Genomic DNA, 23001 nt, shown 5'->3' with positions numbered 1-23001 from the left:
CTTGCTTCTGTATGAAGGGTAGTTAAAAGTAAGGTAAGCATTTTTTTGTACTTTGCTACCTGGTTTTGCCCAGTTGGTAGGTGGTCTGGCTGTAGCATGTGAATCCTGGTGCTCTTTGTTCTGTTGGTCATGAAACTCTCAGGAAGAAACTAGGTTGATGAAGACTGTCAAAGCTATTGCACTGTCTTTTACCTTTCCTAGGGCCTGTGGCACGCTCAGTGTCTCCAGTCATGGGCCCAAACTCATAAGAGTTTTTGAGGTTTTATGGTCTCTAAGTTCACATCCAAACAGCACACAACTTATTTGGGACACACTAAATTAAAGGCTTTGAACAGTTTATTAGTATTTTTCCCAAGCTTTCAGTTTATAACTGAGATAAGGATGTATTCCTACATTCCGCCTCACACCTGCCTATTATGTGTTTCATTAGTAAAAGCTTTCATTCATAATATCTCCCATGAGACGCATACCTTAGAGAGTAACTGAAATCAGGCAGTCATAACCTATCCAATTTAATGTTTCACAAGAAGGAAGCTTTAGGATTCCAGCTGGTGTAGTAAAAAATCACCAGATACAACATCATAACAACGCGCTGAAAAAATATAATCATTAAAACAATGTTAACAATGCTGGTATCGTACACTAGTTTGCTCAGGGGTTTCTATACTATCCTTAGCAATGTGACAGGATCAGGGAGCAGTCACTGTAATTTAGCAGAATGGTGGATTTTCTCCTCTTAGTCTAAGGTCTTTCATCCAGCATGCTCATCAAGTTTAGAAACACACACACAAGCACACTCATTCATCTTGTGTCCGTAGGTCTGTGTTAGTACAAGTTCCAAGTCCAGCAGGTAGCGAGGACGTTTCTGTCTAATGGGTGCCACTCACCAGGGTGCATCTCACCACTGAGAAGTACCAGCATTCAGAGATGAAGCACAGTGTGGCATGGAGCCCAAACTAATAAGACTTATTCTCATGATGGTTCTTCACTGATACGGACAGAAGTGGTGGGAGAGAGGACAAGGAGAAATGGAGGAAAGCTAATTGAGTCATTCTGAGAAAGGAGATTATGATGTGATGATTGTAATATGGATTCCCCAGCCTGCACGTTTGTCCACAATTCATTTGATTTAGGCTTATTTGTATTCAGATCACGACATGATTTCAATGGGCAGTGGATATGATTGTTCGTTGCCTGGCACTTTGTTTAACATTTTCCTCTTCTGCAAAGGAAAGGAAAAATGATTATGAAATACTGCTCAGAATCTGGGCTTGGTTATGATCTCACACTAGTTTAGCAGAAGTGCCTCTATACTGTTATTTTTCCTGAGTTACCCTTGTGTGACAGCAGTGGAATGATTTGACCCTCTTTTGTCCTTGCTCTACTTATGTTTAGCTTATGTTCTCATCAAATTGACCCCAAGCCTCTGCTCTGCCTATAACTGCAGGTCAAAACATCAATTTTGGCAGTTCGGCTGCCCACTCTGCCATTTGGAAGGAGCAAGGTAGAGACAGCTGGCAGTTAGGGGAGCACTAGGAAGCATATGGTAGCTCTGTGCAGTGTTGTCCAAGAGCTCACAGGACTATCATTTGCTTGCTTCACTGATTTCTAAAATGCAGTTCTCTTTTTTTGTCTTCCCTCGTAAGCACCCAAGATAGGCATTGCTTCAGCAAGGGTCATTTTAGAAGAAACTCCATATTTTGAAATTTTATGGTTCTTTCTATGAAAGAAAATCTACTTTGAAATTATTCTTCTCCTATAAATGACTACAGAGAAAACAGGGTGACTAGCTAAACATAGCTAACTGGCCAGAAACAATTTTTCAGAGACTAAATGGGACAATAAAATACTAGAAGGGAGCATCTTAAATTCAAAGAATTATGTAGCTAGGCATTTGCAACTTGTCTTTTTAACATGGCAGCTGGTCAGAGGGTTAAGAAAATATGTGGCCATGCAACGCTGGCTGAGATCCTGCCTGATCTTGAGAGTTGAACACAGCCAAGCCCTGTAGTGTTGGATGGGAAACCACCAAGGAAAATCCAGTGATTCAATAAGTGGCAGTCTTCCTGCACGATTACAGCAACCCAAGTGCCAGCATGGTGCTAGGGGATAGTAGTGTTGGTGGCAGATGATGTTTTAATACGAGAAGTAAACTTGTCTAAAGATCTAGTCACAATTTGCACAGATATAAGAAAGCTTTGATAATTACTGTCTTGTAATTCCATCCTCTTCTTTCTGTTGTATGGCGCTTTCTGCTTGTTTTATTTTATCGGCTGATCGTGGCCATCACTACAATAAAACTAATTGATTCCTCCAAGGAGGTGGCTGCATTTCTTTAGTATATGTTTATATACACTGCCCACAAAATATCTACAGCATTAGATGAAGTGTATAATCAGAAGTTTGTGCCTGTATAAAGACATTTCAAATACTCTGTATCAAGAGATAGTAATTTAGGAAGCTCTTTATACAGTTCTATGATATAATTTGTCTCCCTTCTCTACTGCAGTCATTCATTCCAGCCCCCAAGCTGCAATGCATTACTGTAACATTTGTGTTGATGCAACTGTATAGGCTGCTTTCTAAACCAGATCAATGAGCTGACTTGGATGAAAAAATCCTCCAGAGGGGGATATTTTTTAACTCCTTGAAGTTCTGATCAAGTTTGAAATGCAGCCATACAATCGGTTTCATTAGCACAACTGTGGAGGCAGTAAATCCCAATGTGGACCTAGATGTGGTGGAGCAAGGAGGCAGGAACACCTTCAGGTGGTCTTCACACCAGAAGAAACAGTCTGCCACACATTTTTTCCATTACCATAAGAGTAGCATTTATGTTAAGTTTTGAAGTTTAACTGCTAAACATGAATCTGTATTCTTTGTATAACTAAGTTTCTATCACATAATTAAGAGTTTGGAGTTTATAAAGGATATACCAAGTGCTTCTGGATTCTTGGATTATAATTGTCTCCTGTAATACTCTGTATAATGCACAAATGGGAGTGCATAAATGAACATTTTTGCAGAGGTCAAACTGTAATTTTTGTTATTTCACTTTACGGTTTCCATTTGAAATAAGATTCTATGACACATCTAAATAATTATACACAGGAGTCTATTCTAATAGTAGTAGGCTCATAAAAAATAACAAGACCAAATGATAACTGTCTCCTGACCCAAAGATGTATTTACAATAGAAGTACTTTAATAAAGGTAGCTACATCCTCTAGATCCCCAGACCTTTATTTGAACTCTGCTGTAGCATAATTGACAGACAGAATTAGAGTGTATATAAAGACCTGGAAATGAACTCTTTCAGTAGGCTCAGCTTCACTCACATGACTCATAATATTAGAAAGAATCTGTGACAATGATATTAAAATGATGCCACCCTGACATAGATTAACAGAGTATGCAATTATATTTAAATGCTGTAATTGGAACTTGCTGTTAAGTGCCTACTGTCACTTCTCAATTCCCCTCAAGGCAAGTAAACCACTTCTTCCTTTGCTCTATAAATTTAATACCATATTCTGCACACAGAAAGAGCTGGTATTTCATCAAGAGCATTTTGTTTGCCTCAAATGCTGTGAAAACACAGGCCTTGTGAACACTGCAGGATATAAATCCATCCTGGAAAATGACTCTGTTAAAAAAAAAAAAAGGCATTTTAGCATTTCGTGCTTATGGGGACAACCTGAGTCTCTGAATTTGATTGGTTTCTTAACCTGAAAGCTGTTTTGAGCTCAATCTCTCACACAGAGCATTATTAGGAATAAATGTCCTGCAGGTGGTGGCAGAGCTTGGTGAACTTAATGACACCCAGGTGTACCTTTTTAAGAGCCACAGATGCACCCAGGTGTTTCTGAAGGCTCCACCTTGGTAGCAGAATGGTTTTTGCTTCTGGTGGTGTGTGACAAAGCAGAGCCTTGTGTGATGACCTTGGCAGAGGCAGGACTGCAGATGGGGCAGGTAGGAAAGACATGTGGTTGTTTATCCTTTCAAAGTAAGGTTTGATGGGAAATTTGAAAAAAATGGTGATGTAAGTTTCTTGTGTGCCTTTCAGGAAAGACCCTCTTCTGAGTGTCTCTGCAGCTTTCTGTGAATGTGATACTGTTGGCCATTAGTTATTGGTTAGTTACTTTTGTGTTTTATTAGATTTAGTAAGAATCATGCGTATGCTAAGTTGTTATATGATTACTTGTTTCACTGGATTGTGTTAGTGTGGGTTAGCATCTAACATACCTAACAGCGTGTAAAGAATAGCAAAGTGTTAATTAAAGTTTAGAAGATAGTCTTGCCCTTCTCGTGGATCCAGACTGGATCTGGATTTCTATTTTTCCGGCACAGCCAAGAACAGCACTGTTTTTCCTTCATGTGTGTTGCCAAAATGACCTAGACCTGAACTTTCCCAAGAATGGGAAAGTGTTTTTGTGTCGTCTCCATACTGGAGCAGTCCCAGAGAGCTCAGTGTGGTAGCCAGTGTGTGTTAAGATGGTCATGCATAAATCTGCAATGTTGACTCTTGCTCACTGGAAACTTAATCTAAGGTAACCAAGTCCTTTCATGCTCAAAAGCAGCAGCTGAATGGTGTTAATTTAGAGGCGCTTAGAAAAAGGCTGACTAGAAAAGGGTAGGAAGGAAAAGGTAGAATTTTTTAATTTATTATGACTGACTATAACTTTACTGTGAAAATTGGTATTATACAGGCTGGGGTGCAATTACCTACGCATCTCAGTGGTGTTGCTTTTCTACATACTGTATGTGTGTTAATTATACATGATGTCTACAAGCCTATGGATGTTTTGAAAACAGTGACTATAAAACTATACAGTGGTGGCTTTGATAAATACATAGATGACTAACATTTGAGACTGGGCATTGCTCTGCTTTGTACAAAAAATCTGTCTATTAATCCCATTCCATTCTCTGTCTTGAAACCATGTGTATTTCTCTGCGCAATGAACTAGAAACCAGCATACCCAGATGCTAGAGAGGGCCCTTGGCTCCTCCGCAAAACTTGGTCTTAAATAATGTTTTTGCAGTGTGGCAAGTGCTAGAACCTTACACGGTGACCTACATGGCATTGGTTAGAGCTTTTCTTGTGAATCTAATCCAACAAAAGCAGCTGTCTTTAAACTAGTAGAGCTCCAAAAGCACTAACATTTTAGCACTACAGCTATTCTTCAGGGTACCTAATAGTAAATGTGAATTTTTCTGATGGGATACAATACTCTCATCGAAACTCCGGTGTGCATATTTTCCTGTAAAATTCTTTTTTCTCATTCTTTTTGTCCTGATACCACACAAACTGTGCTGCCCACCCCCTACCTCCCCCCCGCCCCCCCGAACTGGTGGAAGGTAAAAATAATGCAACTAAAAGCTCTCTTAAACAGAATCTGCAATCACTACCAACAGAGGCCAGCTCATGCTGCATATGATCATCATTGTATGCTAATGGCCTCTTTAGAGAATACTAAGTAATGCAATGCAAACAGTAATATGAAAACATACAGCTCTTATTGAGACCAAATTCTGTGAGCTCTCCCAATGCCTTTATGTTAAGGCAACAGTTCAGCTTGTAGGGAGTCCCAAGAATGTTACCTTTCAGTCATGCTTTGTAAAAGCTTCCCTTCACTTTGCTGGAGTCCAACAGCATTGTTAACTGGTGAGTTTTTTCCAAGTGCTTTGAGCGTTTTCCTACAGCAAGGATTCACTATTAGTTTATCTGAGTTAGCAACATTGGCTGCTACTTTCCCAGCCAATATGGCAACATTATGTAGATTCTGTCCTGCTCTAAGTTATCCAAGTCACTATCTCCATTATTGAGGCAACAGAGGATATTTTAAGGCTTTTTTTCTTCCACTGCACTTGATGATCTACTTCGTTAATTAAATTCTTTCTTTCAGGATTCCCTGTAGAACACATAGAGTGAAATTCTGGCCCCAGTGAAGGCAGTGGCAAAACTCCCATTGTTTTCAATGGCCTGAGACTTCACCCATAAAATCAAAAAAGGAAGAGATGCATGCCAACGGGCTACAAAAATACTAATAAAGTCATTTTCAATCTACTTCCATGACTAAGGCTTGTATTTTGGAAGTGAGAAGCTTAATCCCAATAGTAGGCGACAATACATCTCTCCAAGGAACCAGTGGAAGTGCTGGTGAGGCTTAGAGGTTGTGACAGGCCTGCTGTCCTAATTAATAACTTGTCAATCTCAAGATGGAGTTAGGCTATTTCATCAACACAGGACTCCAAACCTGGGGATATACAAAGGCGGGGTTAATAGAAGCTATGTGTTAGATTAAAATATCATGAAGTTTGGAGGGGATTGAAGTATCTGGCATAAACTAGTGATACGCAGTGATACTTCATGAACTTCAGGATATATTTCTAGCAAATGCCACTGTAGCATGAAAGAAACTGGAGTTTCAAAATTCCCTCGCACACGACCGAAGGTGTTCCTAAGGCAATGGTTATATCTTAAAGTATTGCATATCTAGTGGAAAAAAAAAAAGCTTTTTAGGGTTTTAGTGCATGGGAGGATAAAGGCTAGATTTCCTAAAAACTCTCTAGTTTTGGCAAAGGTATCACTGGTAATAAATGGAAAAGGAAAGACAGCGTAAACAAAGTACATGACTTTTAGGAAAAATGTATGGAAAATCAGAGTTTGAATACAGTTGCCTGAAAAAAGTTACATTAGCAATTGGTTAAGTTTTGCTTCAAAGTTTTGTTCAAATATTTTAGCTGTGAGACCCTGACTACCTCAGATAGTTATTGTTTTAATGCTTTTATAAGGAGGCATTGCTATCCCCATTTATACAAAATAGGAAATTGAGGCATAAAAAGATGTGCCAAAGGTTGTGGCACCTACTACTTATTTAGATCTCACAACCCCTATATCCTATGTCAGTCTTCTAAAAAAGTAAATGTAACTGTGTAAATGCTCCAGTAACTTAAGGAGTCAGAAAAAGATGTATTTTGTAAAAGGCCTTTTGCCAATTAAATACAACTGTCTAGTTTGCACCATGCACAGTTTCAGAGTGCTGAAACTCGTGGTTTGATATTATGCAATTCTTTTTTCACCAAAATACATTAAAGATGCATACCAGCCTTGTCCTTCCACCCACAGTTTGAAAACTTCAGGAGCTAATATCAGTGGTTTAAATATCTGTTGTTGAGGTACAGTTCAGATTCTTTCAGTTCTTGAGATAAGTAACTGCCTGCTCCCAAAAGCATACTTGCAGCCTTAGGAAAGTTCAGATCTCAGTCAGCACCTTTTAACTCGGGTTCATCTCTAGTGTATGCTTCAAGTAGTCATTTAGACAAATGCAGGTTATTACGCACTTTTCATCCTTACTTGAAAAGATGGTCTTTATCCGAGCAGAATCTGTCAGCCATTTGGAAAAATAAGGAGAATGAGAGTAGAGTGCATGGGGTATCACCTACCAAATGGTCCAGAGGCCGTCTGCCTATCTTAACTATGCTAAGTCCACCATCCCTGGGAGCTACGTTCCTTTGGGGAAGCAAACTTAGATTCATTGCATCATTCTAGCAGCCAGCCAGAAGGGGGAGATGACAGCCAGGTTGTTTAAAACTTGAAGGGCCAAATGACTCTTAGCTCCACTAATCACATCTGGCAAGAACAAATAGCTTCTGCTATCCGTTCTATTGCTTGGAAAAAAAGTAGACCACTAACTAGCAGAAGTGAAGTTTGAGTGGAAATCAGGAAAGAGGACACTGAAAAACATTGGGACGCCACGAGGAAATTGATTTTGGGAGAACCTAAGTTCTGCCTGCCCCTGAGGGAAGCTAGGAAAGGTGGCTAGATGGAAAAGTTTGCATGAAAGGACTACATGCTGTATGAACAGATCATACTAGGTCCGTTAAGGATAGCTTTCAGGTCTGACGGTTATGATATCATCTGTTCTCTTGTGAAAATAAATTCTTTTTCCCATCCAGGCTTCTACATGCCATTTCTGTACTCTACAGCAAGGTCTAAGGGGAGTAAAATGTCAAGTGCATTTAATCCATTAAAGCTAGGTGTGAGAACGTGTGCAAAATATTGGATATACATTAAGCGTGTTGTGCCTGGCAAGTGCTGTTTCCTCTTCCTGCTGACATTTTGGATCATTTGTTGACTATTTTAGAACTCATTCTTTTTCAGCTGAGATTTTTTGTGTTACTCTGATAAAATCATACTGTTTGATAATGAAGTTGGGAAGGAACAGTAACCTAACATGGGAGTTATCTAATGCTGAAAATGGTTATTTGTAAACAGATGCCACTACTAAGTGCTTAAATTAGATAACAAATGGTACCTATCTCGTGAATGCCTTTCACTCCATTTAGTGTGGTGTGCAGTCTGGGATTCTTTTTTTTCTTTCCCTGATTTTAGTATGTTTCAGGGATGTAATTTGCTTGTGAATCTTGCACAACTGTCACTGATTCAATACAGGCTTAAAGTGATTAGTTCTTTTCTAGAAGATCCCAGGTGGATTTTTTTATTAACCTTTTGGGTAATAAACATTTATCTCATTTTTACAGCAGCGTTTAACGCTATCTATTTATGGCCAAATATCTGTAAATCCATTACATGAGCTGAATATGCACCTGCTTTGGAAAAAAAGCTCTCTAGAGAACCCCCAACAGGCACTGATAATTGTAAACAAAACAAAACAAGAGCCCATAAAATAAAAATAAAAGTATTACCTTGAGTATCATGTCTTACAGAACGACTGCTTTGAACAAAAACCCAATTATTATCATAGTATATCTATTTGGAGAAAAAAAAAAAAATAAAAAAGAGAAGAGGATGGTTGAGTTAGTGTGAAGCTGAGGCTGGTGCTCGTCTGCCCAAGCCACAATGACTGCAGATGGGACATTGTATATATATCAACTGAGAGCATGACATTGTGCTATTAATATATTAGACTGTGATCTGTCAGACCATCATCTGCCTTGTTGCTTATAAATTTATAGCCTTCAAACCTGCTTTGAATGCTCTGTGTCAAGGAATAATAATACAGGCCAGTGGTGCAAGCAACCCCAGTAAATCCTATACCTGCTGCAGTCTTTGCTCCCAAAGACCCTAGAGAATCAATGTAGGTTTTAAAAGAGTAAGGGTGATAAGTGAATTGAGGAAAATGGGCCGGAATACTACCTGCCATCTGAACCATGAGGAGACGTTCTCTGTGTTGTGAGTACAGCTAACCCAGAACAGAGAGGGTGCACACCACAAATCAGCAATAGTGTTTTCAGGGGGAGCAGATTTTGAGCACGTGTTGATTTCATTGTCATCTTGTTTTCTTAAAGGTAAGCATAGGCTTAAGAGCTTTGATGAATCGTAGTAGTAGTAACAGAAATAGCTATTGCCTGGAAAAATTTTATTGAAAATTTTTAAGAAGTGTGATTAAGTCTCAGAGTACAATTCTTCTTGCAGGTCTGTTGGACCTTTCATGATCTTGAAACCTTTAAGATTAAGCTAGCTTAAGCTTGGACAAAAGTTTGGATTTCATCAGAGCTGTGTTTCTCCTTAATAGTTAACTGCAGATGTGCTAAACTGCTAATACAATACATGCACATCACTTTTTCCTAAAAGGTGAAATTTTCATATTATAGAGCGCTACAGTTTGTCATACTTCCCATGCTTTCCAAAAGTTATATAAATTTGGCTGCCTGAAGAGGTATTTAACTGGAACAATGTGACAGGAGGCATACAACGTACATGGCTTCAAGGCAACCTGAAATTTTGCTATTTTAGAAATAAATACACTTTTTTTCACCTGTTGAAGTAATTATTCTGGCAATATACCTGTTAATGCAACAGTCACCATTTCGAACTGTGTGAACCTCTTGTATCTAAGAGGTAGAAAGAGGGATCAAAGAAATTACATCATTGCAGCATAAGAGAAAGAAGCACTCTTTTTCGCTGGGCTGATCAAGTTAATTATGCTAAATAGCTGAAAACAGAGGGAAATGAAACAGAATTAGCCCTTCCAATGATGCTTAAGGCAAAGCCAGAAATGAGCCCGCTTCAGAGTGGTCCAGTGATATTTACAAATCAGGATCTCATGCTGTTCCCTCTGGCTGACAGCAGTTTCAGTTATTGGTACGGGTTTCTGTTGCAGAACTGCACCATACGGGAGCAGAGGGTGAGAGCTGTGAAGTTCTGGGATGCCACCACTAAACATGCAGGTTTTTAGAGAATTTTCAGTGATTACTAATGCTGTATTTTGATTTGCCATTTACATAATGTGATTTTCTTTTTCTGTAAGTGGAAGCTAAGAGCTTCCCAAGAAGTCTTGTGTTTGGATGGAACAGGTAAACGTGCTTCAAGCCAAATTTCTGTAGCATGTACACCTGTGCAACCCAGAGGGAGTAACTAAATCAAACAAATATAATGAGGAACATGGGGGGGGGGAGGAAGACTGTTGTGAGTCTTCATTTATATCTAAATAAATTGTAATCGTGCTTATTTCCACCATTGAATCTGTTCACAAGGTAATTTTGATCTCACTTAATTTAATCAGCAATCTTTCTGCTGTAGTGCTTTGAAAATTAATGATAGTGTTCAATTCCCAATATAAAAGGCATTTGATAATACTCTCAATTTAATCATGCATATATGTTAGTTAAAATGCTTGTCCTATTGACATCGATAGCTACCTCTTTCCCTACCAGAGTTAACAATATAATTAAAGAACCAGATGTACCCATGTTTTGCAAAAGGTGTTTTGTTAACATTCACAACTTTTGACATTATCTCAAGCAAAAATAGAAGAAAAGATACCACATAGCCAAGGAACAGATCAAGAGCATTTGCTTTGGTTTTAGGGTCATGTTTTACTTTGTTTTTTGATTAGTACAAGGCACAACTTTATTTTGCAGAAGACAGTAGTCTATCATCCCCACATCAGCAGTGGACTTCAGTCTTCCTCTCCTGTCTTTATCAGTCAGGAAATGTAGGAGTAAGAAGTAGAGACTGAAGCATAAAGTGCTCCCAATAGCTCTCATAATTCAGTGAAGGTCACTGGTTTTGTACTCAACCAAAAAAGGCTTAACATGAGAAATTAAATGACTTCACTGAAGGTTAAAACTCTTTTGCACAAATTGTTCCAGCGTATGTGGAATAACAATTGTGTATAATGTTTGTGAGACCCTTTTCATCTAAAATCCAGTATATCTCTTTGCATTTACATAAGGGTCATTATTTCTGCTTTCTAAATAGAGAACTTTAGGCTCAGCAATACTGTTTCATTTGACTAGGTCATGTAGTCTATCTACAGAAGAATGAAGAACACAAAACTGTTCTGCTTCCTGAATCTGACTGTACATTGACCACTACACAAGACTGGGTAAATAAAGGGCTGATGAAAGAGTGTGTAGAGGCCTTAAAAGCTCTTTCTATGGTGTGAAAATAACCATTTGATAAAGAAGAGTATAAAACTACTGTTGAAGGGATGCTGAAAATGGAACTGTTACTTGTTGAAGTGGACAGCAAGAAAGCCACTGTAGTACCACTATTAGGAAGTGTGCTTGAGACAAGATGAAACACTTCTCTGGGTGGAACTACTTAGTCAGCAAGGTTGTTAGGATTATATAATGGTAAGGATTCCTCCATGAGTAATATACATGTAAAACTCTAGAGACTTGTGTATTACTTAATAGAGTATTCTGCATACCAAAAGTGAGAACTGCAGAAAAGACTAACGCTGAGGGGGACTGTCCGTATTGGTGGAACTTCAATTATCATTCTTCCCACCAAAAAAGTCTTTAGAGAATATGTTACTTGCTGATGGTCTGAAGCATGTAATTTAAATTTGAATGGTTTGGAATAGTCTAAAAACTTGAGTGACTTATCCAATTCAACATAAAGAAACATCAAGTAATGAGATTGAGGGGAAGGCAATCAAGAATAAGGTTTTACTGTTATTTCTTATACATTATGGGGACATGAACAAAAGAAAGATGTGCTAGTGATTTGAAGTAAGACCTCTGAAGTAATGAAATAATTCTAAATAACAATAACAAAACCTTAGGAGGAAGTAAAAGTTTTCATGTTAGCTACCTCATTTATTAAACCAAGAAATGCTATAGTAAACAAATTGATGGGGCAAAAGGTTGTTCCTCTGGGGGCATCCTGTGATACGTTAACACTACAAATCCAAGCCTCAGACAACAAAAGAAGCTTCTGAGCTCTGTTACAGAGTGCACAGTACACGTGATTTCAGAAGTAGATTTTGTACATATTAGGAAAAAGAAAACATGGAAATAAAGCTTGTTACTGGACTTCAGCAGCCCAGGAATTAGGAACACATTGGTTTTGTGCTTTCACTATCCCAGCTTCCTAGTGATTTAGGTATAGCAGAAACAGGGTTGTGGCTTTGGCTTCTCTATTGTAGTCACTGACGCCGTGAGATAATACAGATGTCTAAAATTGCACAAGTGTCCTTCCTGAGTCAGACCTGCAGTATCTAAATAAATATAAATAAATAAAGCAAGGTGCTTTGATAGGAAATGCAGAGTAGTGTCAGTGGAACATCTTCTCCAGAAAGTTAAGAATTTCCCCAGCTTGAGCCCAAAACTGAACTCATTTCTGTTTTGAATAGCTGATTGTCTAGCTACAATAGTTAATTACAATCAGATGGAAGAAAAATGGTTGAAAGACTCTTGGATTCTTCAGTTATCTGCAGAGTCTTCTTTCCCTTAAAAAGATGTGGAGAGCTCTTGAGGAATATCTCCCTAATTTGTTATCTATGGTACTGCCTCACTAAACAGGAGGGACTCTATAAATGTGTTTAGTCAAACCACCTTGAAACTAGAGGCAACAAACACTTTAGTTTTGATCACACATAACTGTACAGACCTGGCTCATATGACTTTCCATTTAAGGTCAATATTTTTGAGTGTGTCTTAATAGATACAATGATTTTTCAGAGCTTACTTTATGTTCTCCTCACACCTGTATAACCCTTTCTCTTCCCTCAGGCTAGCTCTTTCCTCCGACTTCAAAAATTTTATTATCTTTTCTATTCCAAAGACAGAAACCAGCTCCATTCACCATCTTTAAAACTCTTAGTGTGAGCCTTGAAGACAGGGACTGTGACCCTTGCCATCTTGCAAGGCCTCAGAGAATTTTGATCTTCTCACAAATTAATAGTTTGTCTTGCCTATAAACAATTTCTTCTGTTAAGCAATCCTTTAGATAAATTACGTTTTGGGGTTTCTAATTGTATTCTTTGGTATGCTAGCAAAATTCATTAGAAAAGAACTCACTGCAGACAATGTGTATGAACAGGATCATTCAGGGGCTGCTGGGACATCAGACGAGGAACCACAGAATAAAATGAACATGCAATGCATTTACTTAAAGTTTAGTAGATGAAGAATTGGAAAAACTGAACAGGTGAAAGCATTAAAAAGACTTGGTGGGCCACAGATGCCCAGTGTGTGCCCTAATCTGAATGCGGTGAACTGTTCTCTGGTCCAAACGCTTAAGCATTTTGGAGGACTGGGCTGTTGCAAGCCTCTATGCAATTCATAAGTGGCTTTTTAGCATGTTGACAATATACAGCAGGCGGAGTTGTGAACTTATAGCACCCGATGCCATTGTAATCACAGCTAAATCCTTGCAAAAATCCAAATGACTCGGTACGTGTAAAATTGCTTGAATCAAACAAGAACAGAACCAGAAGCTTTACCTGAGACTGAACAGAAATAGACTTCACCTCTTCTGAGGGTTGCACATGCTTGGTTAACCTCTGCTGCCACAGTAGCTCTAATTTGCCTTGGCATTTCCAGAACTGGTACTAAAGGAACAGCGGGGAGAGGGGGCAGGGAAGTAAATCAAATAGCTCTGAGAGAGGTTTTTCCCATTGTGGTTTTGGCCTACACAGAAGCCACCCAGGGAAAGTCATTTCTCATTGTGTTTCTGCCTCATTTTATATATTCCTTCCTGGGTGTTTGGTCAAATGAACCTTCTGAACCGATTCAGTCTTTGCCTGCATTTAGAGATGTCAAATCACAACTGAAAGATGGAGAAGGGCTCATTTTTCTCTTTCCCATTCACAGCTGCCAAGCTACTGTGTTTTAGCACCTGCACAAATTAACACTCTCTGCTCCAACCGGGTACTGACTCCCGGACATCTCTAAAGCTCTTGTTATGGACTAAAACAGAAATTACCATTGCCTTCAGAAATGCCAGCTCTTCTTGTGGTATCTGGATTTCCTTTGTGTCTCATCCAGCCAGAGCAGGGATGTATTCTTAGTGGGCCAAAATTGATTTGAATACACAAAAGCCAGTAATGCTTAAGGATCTGACCTACCTCCGAACCCCTGACAGGCTTATGTTGTTGGCTTTCTTCCAAATAATATGTCTTTTTTATAGGATGGTCAGGTGAGCCTTTTCCAACCTTTAACTTATGTAGCAAACATGTTGAGTGTGTTGAAAGCATGCTGCATTTCCATACCGAATATAATTTGTTTCTGTGAGTTGGCACAGCTTATATCAAGTTTACCTTTGTGTAGCCAGTTTAAGCCTCTTCAGGCAGACAAAAGCTGATGCAAAACATCCTTGGTGGCCCAGCCCCTCTACAGCAAGCAGCATGCATTTCTGGACAGCACTATCACCATAGTTTAAGTTATGATAAATACCAACCTGTGTGGCTGCTAGATGCTGCTGTGTAGTAAGTTAGCGCAGAGGGATGAATCCTGTCTCTGACTGTGTGAATTCTTCTAGCGAGCCTCTCGCTTCTGTTCGTAGCCCTACACACAGACGTAGTTTAAAGCCCAGTTAAACTAGTGAGAGAAGACATAGACCAAGCCTCTTGTAATCTGGCTGTAAAAAAAGAGAAAGACTAGGAAATTATTTGTTTAATTTGAGAAGATTTTACATAAACACACTTTGCAAAGAAACCTTCCTGACAGTTGTGTATGGTGCTTGGAGTAATTTTGTAATACACTTTGGGTAGTGAAGTTAAAGCGCTTAGCTGCCTGTATTTCTATTGCAAGTACCTTGCTGTATATGGGCTCCTGTCTGATTTCACTGCCAACAAACCGAGCCTCTGTCGTTACTAATGTACCCATGTACCAGCAAGACCATTAACCTCTCCTTTTACAGGCTTAGCCCTGCAGTGGTTATTATTTATCAAGAAAAGCATGCTGCAAATATTCTCAGCAGGTTTTCTAGTTAGGTTTTCCTCCTTCTGCTGACAAGCTATGGAGCACTATCTTCCCCCTTGTTAAAGAGGAGTAAATAATACCAGATACTTTACAAAAAAGCAAAAGATCTGCTTAAAGATGGGAAAATATTAGTATATGCTAATATTATCACCCGAACTGATTTTCTTTAAGTTGTAATCTCTGATTTATCTGAAAGTAGCTAGAAAAAAATGTACACCTGACAGAGTAGAAAACTATTTTTCACTAGTTTTTGAGAAAATGCAATTGTATGAAGTTGTCATTTTTTATAGGTTTCTCATCATTTTTATTTTTGAGGAAAATCCTTTTCATTGGGAACCCACAAAAATGTTGCTTGAAAATATTATTTCTTTGTAAAAAACGGTATCTTTGTATGATTTCTAACTGTTGCAAAAACCTAAGTACATTAATTAGTACTTTATGGAATTTTGTAGTATTGCTCTAATTTCCTACAGCGTAATATGAAGGGTATGCCATATTTCTTGTGTGTTGCTATATTCAGCCACATCATAGAATAGCTTGAAATATATACGTACAGAGGATGTCCCAAGCATTATTTGAAGATTTCTATTTGGAGTAGGAAAAGGAAGCAGCAGAAGCATAATGTGAAGAGGGGTAGTGATAAGGCTGCCTTTTTCACTTGATGGTTGAAAGTTCAACAGAGGCAAAACTGCTGGGAGTCAAAGCCAGCTTCTCCCAGCCATGGGGCACCAGGCTGCTCCTGTTGGAAGCAGTGCTGCTTTTTTCAAGGCTACCAGAGCCTGGGGGAATGGTTCTTGGGCTTTCGCTAGTCCACATCTCCCCTTTTCCTGCCAGCAGCTCTGGCCCCACTCCCATTTCTGTTACAGCACTGTGAACGGGTCTGTAACCTTGATGGAGCAGCAGGAAAGTGGTGTTAATAACAAGAGGACTAATTCTCACTCTGCACCCCATCTGCCTTCGAAATGACAGAGTTCAAAGAAACTGCCTTACATAAAGCAAATAGCTCTCCAGAAGGCATGCAGCTGTATGTCCTTTAAATGGCAGGGTGTAGGAAAGAGTGCTTATGCAGAGAAATATCTGTATAGTATATCAGCTTGAATGTGAAGAGATGGTCATACAGTTGTGGGTCTAAAAAAATGATTCAGTAGGTATCTAACAAAAGCATCTTCTTTCCAAATTTTCATTTCTTGAAGGTATTTGGTATGGCAGTCATAGGAGTTGACAGAGCTGAAGGGTTTCACAGTGGAAAGGGAGAAATTGCTTCAAACATTGTCCAAGTGGCAGGACCTCATGATGCAGGGGGTTCCCTTTGCCCAGAACTCCTTTCTGTGTAATAAGGTTTATGTTATGAAGACACCTTCCATCTGCACAGTGTCCCGCTGTAATGTCCCTGACCTCAGGACTATGAGAGTTGAACTGGGATGTAAATCTGCTGGAGTTATCCCTCTGTGCCCTCACATACACCCCCATTTTTAACCTTCCAATATCAGATACAATGCATGTGATTCTGATCTCATTTACAGTACTACAAAATGGAGATTAATTCCATCTAAAACACACAGCCAAGTCAAGTTTTGGAAGTGTACCTTTAAGAAGCATATGGCAGAACACAAATGTATTAAAGTCATCAATATTTATAGAGCAGGTAAAATGCATATTAGACAGGCTAGATGCCATCTGTCAAAATAATCTTGATTCCAACTTGCTATCCAAAATGATGAAGACTAATTCTAGGGCCAGCTTCTTAAGTCAGGTTAAAAGACAACATATTCCTGTGCCAACAAAAGTGAGGTTATCGTACAAATGAATATGAAAGGATATCCTTATGCATTGAGTCACTGTCAATTCCAGACATGTACCAAAAATCTCAGACTCTGAACACGTCATGGAGTAGCCCCTAGGCACAGGTTTGTCAAAGTAATTTTGTCCTTCAGACCAGAGTGCTAATAGTTCAGGAGAATTTTTGGAAAATTACACCAAAAGTAAATTAACTAGTGATTCAGTATCCCATTTTCTAAATCACCTGTTAAAAGAGAGGACCATATAAACACGTTGGTGGAACAGATTATTTTAGGTAAGGAACAGTCTGAAATTTTCCCCTTTGTAGATTAATTCCAGGAAGTGTTGGGATTTAAATATTTACGGTCTAATCCTGCATCAGCTTATGTTAATAAAACTGTCATTACACCTGGAGGAAGAAATTTCAGACCCTGGAAGGTAAGTTTGTTTTAATCCTGTTACACAGGGCTGTTTAATGTTCTCCGCAGAAATTCCTGAAATAAGGCAAAAGTGACTTGTTTTTCAGATTTTGGGGGGATTTTTTTTCACACATACCAACCCCGAAGCTCTGATCGTGTTTGCCAATTTGGCTAGAACTCTGACTAAGCTTAGGGGGGGAAAAAAAAACCCACAAACCTAAGTTATATCAGCGGTTTCATGTGGTTTACAGTTTCGACCCAAATAACTTTCACTTTAAGATTCTTCGGTTTCATTCAGAGCAAAACAAAGCAAACAGTAACTCGAAGGAAAGGGGACGTGAATGGTGATGCAGCCCAAGCTGGCTGGTAGTGTAGCAGTAAAAGGAGGCTCTTCCCCTACACATTGTCAGGGGTAGGTGCCAAAATCCCCCTTTTCAATGTTAGAAAGGTATTTATCTCAGCATATATTAGGAGTGGAAAAGTATGTGAAATTCTATTGGCTAAGACAGTGTCAGCTGCTGCTTTTTTTTTCTTGTTCTTCAGAAAATCCAAGTGTAGAGACTTTCCACGTATTTAGAAAAGTTTTCAAATGCCAGGAAATGAATGTCATTCGGTAACCAACGGACACTTCATTAGCAAAGCTGTTCTTAAGCAACACGCAGCCAAAGCCCCCTGAAATCAAAGGGAAACTTTCCCTTTGCACCTTGAACCAGGCCTTTAAATACAAGACAGGTAGTAGAAAATCAGGCCTGATTATTACATTTATTTCTTGTGAAATGCTTATGTCCTCTGCAATGTTATTAAATGCAGGCTGCCTGATCAAGGGTATTTTTTCCCTCAGATGGACTCTCCAGGTCTATTGTATATCATGGAAAATAGCCACAAAATGTTTCTTTTGGTGATTAATGCCTTCATTAAATACTATTTAAATTTTAAAGATGAAAGCAACTATTTAGCGTTCATTTTTCCTGCTACTGGCTCCATGCTTCAATAGTGATGTGAATGGGTATTTTGTTGTTGGCTACACAAAGGAACTTGCAACATTTTTGTTTTTACTCAAAGCTTCTATCCCCTTAATGGGCTACTACACTGGGGTATGAAGTGTAGCGGGGTGGGTTTGTTTTTTTCCCCATCTCAAAAGGTGTTTATGGAATTGTAGAAAATGGCACAGCTTGATATTCCAGCTCATAGGTGGCAGGGAAAAAAAAGAGTAAGGTCACTGAAAGTGGACTGTATTTGTTCTGTGCCAGTAGAGGTTTGTGTTCTGAGTTTTGACTCTTCAAGTTCTGCCCTTCCTGCAAAGCGCGAAGTGCCCTCAAGTGTGCTGCTTCAATGAGAATTGATGTTGCTGAGCTCCATCTATAACCCAGACCTAGAATAAAAATGTTCAAGGAAGACAAAGTCTAATTTAATCTGTTACAGGATTGTGCAAAATTGCTTAACCGCATCAAAGAAGCAGGGGCATCTACACTGAGAAAGGCATTGTAAAAGAGCTTTCAAATGCAAAATGCAATCTTACAGGTGATTTAGTCATGGGAACGCGTCACTGAATGTATGCTTTACTTATGCCTCTAAAATCAAAACAATGGAACCATTATCAGATAAAGAAATATTAGAACTATTTTCCTTATTAACTTTTCTTATTAGATGATATTTAACTGTCTATTCATCCTCCCTTTTTCTTCATTTAATCAAAGCTCTTTTGGAAAGGATCCTTATTAGAAATAAAGCATCTTCCAAGGGTCAGGAGACATTTTAAACTTTTTTCTTAAACAATAAACTCAAATATTTGTTGAAAAAAGGGAGGGGATAGAAATCTGAACACAGTGAATGAAGTTCAGTTCTGATGTTTCTTCTCACGAACTCCAGTACTTCTTGTGGGAAGGTAATATTTCTTCCACGCCCAGCTCTTGCTGCTGTAGTCACTGTTTGGTGGTTGAAAAAATGTCAGTGTTCTGTTATTTCTTTTCCAGACACAGCAGTTTGAATGCCTGTGTACATCTCATTCTTTGGTTAGGCTGGTAAAGCACGTTGAAAACCCCCCACCAAATCCTGGTAATTTGGTAATTCCTACTTCAGGCGACCACCATCAAGAAAATTGCCTTAGTCCAGTGAAACTCTGCCGCATTTTTCATTATTTGTTTAGTCCGACCCTGCTTCTTCAGCACAGGAGAGGAGCAATAGTTGACACAAACCTGAGGAGTATGGCTCTGTGATACCTGACCTCTGCTGTCCTTTGCAGGCTTTTGATTTCTGGGGCTAATTACGCTGAATGTCAGAGCATGAAGGGGATGTTGTGGTTAATAACAGAAGACCTGGATGAAGCCTGGCCACCACGCTTTCCCAGGCACAGACCTGAGAGTGATGTACAGAGCTATTCCTCTCACCTTCCTATGATCATCCCCTGGAACAGATTGATGCAATCACATAACCAGGCTCATTTCTGATACCAGAAATCTTTATGAACCATTAATTACTGAGGGCCCAGCTCGCTGACCTCCATCCCACACCATCCGAATCACCTGGATCCTCCTCTAAAGCTTCATTCAGGGGCGAGCTGCAGCATAGCCAACCCCCCCAGGTCAGCAGTGATTGAAGGGGGCAAAGTTCCCAGGAGCAGGGAATTATCCTTTGCAGCAGATTGGGAGTGCCTCTGCACCAGCGGTCCCCACCCCGTGCCTCCCACCTTGCTCACAACGACCGGGCATTAAAAAGATAAACTGGGACTGACAGGGAGAGCCAAGACTGACTTTACCTGCAGTGTGTTGCCCACAGTCCAGCTCCTGTACGCTAGAGACACAGGTGGAGATGCCCGGCCATATTTTTCTGCAGCATTTAGCTTTTGCTCAGAGTACAGAAAAGTCTAAATATGTTCCTGTCCCCTCCACGCCGGCTCTCCCTCGACAAAGGTGAAGCTGGATAAAGCAGTGTTTAAAAGAGGATCTTTGAGGGATTCCATGACTCTTGCTCTCTGAGGAATGTTTGGAGGCAGAGACATGCTTGTTTCAAGGTCCTGTAAATGTTGATATAGGCACCCAAGATGCTACTGGATTGCAAAAGAACTTGCAAGTACTAAGCAGTGGCGAAGCAAGACCATAAAGGATTTTTTAATTGCCAGACATATGGGGCTTCTGTTACCAGCATTCTCATTCCTTGATTAGTTCTGCAACCTGCAAAACCACTTCATCTAGTTATTTTGAAATGATAATGTCAATAAAATGTTAGTGACCTCTTACTTGTGATTAATAAGTGATAAGTGGTTCGTAGCTTCTGAGAACCGCATATAGTGCAATAGTCGTATGCTCAAATGTATAGTTAGGTGCTCAGATGTGAAGCTGTTTCTGTCTCCAGACAAACTGCTTAACTCCAAATGCCTGCATTCACTGAAGAGTAAATTTTTTCACCCAAGTCAATGAGGTCCCCTGAAAATGAGAGCTTATACAGAAGTGCTGCCACAATGTTAGGTACAGCAGCAGAACGGTTGCACTGCTGCAACACAAATTCAGTTGTGCTTCTGCCAAGAACACCTTGACAATCTTGTCTGGGCATTGTGATCAGTTTTTAGCTCCAGTGTGCTATAGCCCAGTTGAACTAATCTTGTGGGTTTTGCAAAGGTGTCACAATTCCACTGCACTGAAAAACACATCCGCAGCAGCCAGCCTCGGTGCAATCAAGTTGTCCGCATTTCCCAGCAGATGAATGTGGTGTAATGTTGTCCATAATGATTTGTATTTAAATGCACAGAAATCCTTTCTCGTTCTTCGTTAATTAGAGGAAGCTGACTATGGCCACCAAACCACAGAATTCAAATGCCAATAATTTAAAGCACAAAGTAACTGAAGGAATAGATACTTATGCTTAACCTACATATTAGAAAAAATGGGTAGAAGGTTGACAGTGTTTTCCAATCCTATTTTAAGGCATATAAAACTTGCTTTATTAAAATGCCTAAAACATCAACTTCAGGGCCTAAATTTAGCTTATACCAGTGTAAATCCAAAGCATTGTTTTATGTAGTTATAACCAAAGTCTAATTTTGTCTGCTTTTGGAAGTGTTACCTGCTATCCATAGAGATGGAAGCAGAACTGTAACTTTGGCCTTTTAATAAGAAAGCTATTTCATTTGCGACTAAGTATAGAAGGCAGCCTATCTACCTCCATGTAGACAGGCAATGCACAGGGAAAGAAGGAAAAATGAGATTGAGGGGAGCCTGACTCTGAAGAGCAAGTATTAGCAAATACTGTCCTCAGTACACTTGTGAACTAATCATAGTTGTACCATCTGGAGTACCCTGCAGCATGGAGTCCCACCACTTGCTTCCTCAAACGGTTACATTTGCTGCCCCCAATTCTTCTCTTTCTTTAAACTTCATGAGCTAAGTGCTGGCGAAACACCCTGCATAGCAGATTCAAAGCTGAGATTCTTCCTCTTTCCAGAAATCAGTTAGTCTGGACCTTTGGTCTTTGGCACATAGGAATTCCTGCTGGAAAATAAGTATAAATCCAGATTGTGAACAGTCTCTCTACTCTTGTAAGAGCAGACTGTGGTTCCCCCTATCACCCACAAAAGCACATAGAAGTATCGTATCTTCCTTATGTTCTTTCTGGTGATCCTCCAAGGATTTTGATGTTTTACATAGACCCTTGTTCAGAGTTGGGATTTAAAAACCTTGGTTTAGTTGGTCTGTTTAACGGAAAGTAATAATCTAAGTATTTTGAACTGTCCTGTGGGACCTTAAGCATTAACTTGCTGGTAGAGAATAGTTTGAAAAACCTGAAAGAGAATGTTGGTTTTCTTCAATTCTTTTCTTTTCTCAGATATTTGCGATGTAGTTCTGTTTTCATCCTTGTAATCTAGGTTTTTTTCTCTAAAGAATTGCAGTTCCAGCAATAACAATTGTTCTGGACATACTCTTTGGCTGATTGGTAGTGCCAGAAAGCTGCTACTGGAAATCTTGAAGAGAACTTGCTTAAATCATTGATACACAGTCTCCTGCATTTTTTTTTTTTAATAGATCACACATTATCACTGAATAAAAAATTCTTGTGGTTACCAGGTACGCATGATAGCATACTTCTTGCTTATGTGTAAAAGATTTGAATACTCATTGCACTGGGTAGTCTGAGGAATAGGAGGTGTACGTGAGACAGCGCAGAAGCCCCAGCGCTTGCTTCCTAGAGCGTATGGTGTTTCTGGTCTCCAGGACACAGATCCGTGTCCATAAGAACTGAATGCAAAATGTAGCCAGTCATTCTGCATATGTTGGTGCTTATGAATCCTTCGAGTGGTTAGAGGTGGTATAATTAGCTATAGGAAAGCATAACCCTCCTGCCTCATAAAGTAAGAAAAAGATCCTTTATGCTTAACAAGCTTTAAATCTTTTATTTCAAGTTGTAGCTGCTACGTTACCTGAGTGCGTGCAGCCACTGAAACCATAGAGAACATGCCGAGTAAAATATTCAGCATTGGGAAATCATGGGAAGACATGGATACGGACTTCAAGCTCCAAACTCACGTAATTGTGTTACCCATAGCCTGTCAATTACAGTGCAGTAACTGACAAAGAGAAAGCTTTTAACAGTATTTGCCTAGTGTGGGAACCAAACAAACCAATTTTGC

The 23001-nt window shown here is 39.4% G+C and overlaps 1 long non-coding RNA gene across 2 annotated transcripts in view; it reads right to left on the bottom strand.

The window, feature by feature from the left end:
* Positions 1 to 23001, bottom strand: part of LOC142361764 (uncharacterized) — a 76356-nt gene that overhangs the window by 32548 nt on the left and 20807 nt on the right. For both annotated transcript variants that reach the window (XR_012764370.1, XR_012764369.1), the window contains exon 2: positions 14660 to 14839. This is a non-coding gene — a long non-coding RNA (uncharacterized LOC142361764). The remainder of the gene's footprint in view (positions 1 to 14659; positions 14840 to 23001) is intronic.

The sequence above is a fragment of the Opisthocomus hoazin genome, chromosome 6 (genome assembly GCF_030867145.1).
Source record: "Opisthocomus hoazin isolate bOpiHoa1 chromosome 6, bOpiHoa1.hap1, whole genome shotgun sequence".
NCBI lineage: Eukaryota > Metazoa > Chordata > Aves > Opisthocomiformes > Opisthocomidae > Opisthocomus > Opisthocomus hoazin.
Note: the sequence above shows the minus strand (reverse complement) of the source record. Positions and strands in the feature narration are given on the sequence as shown.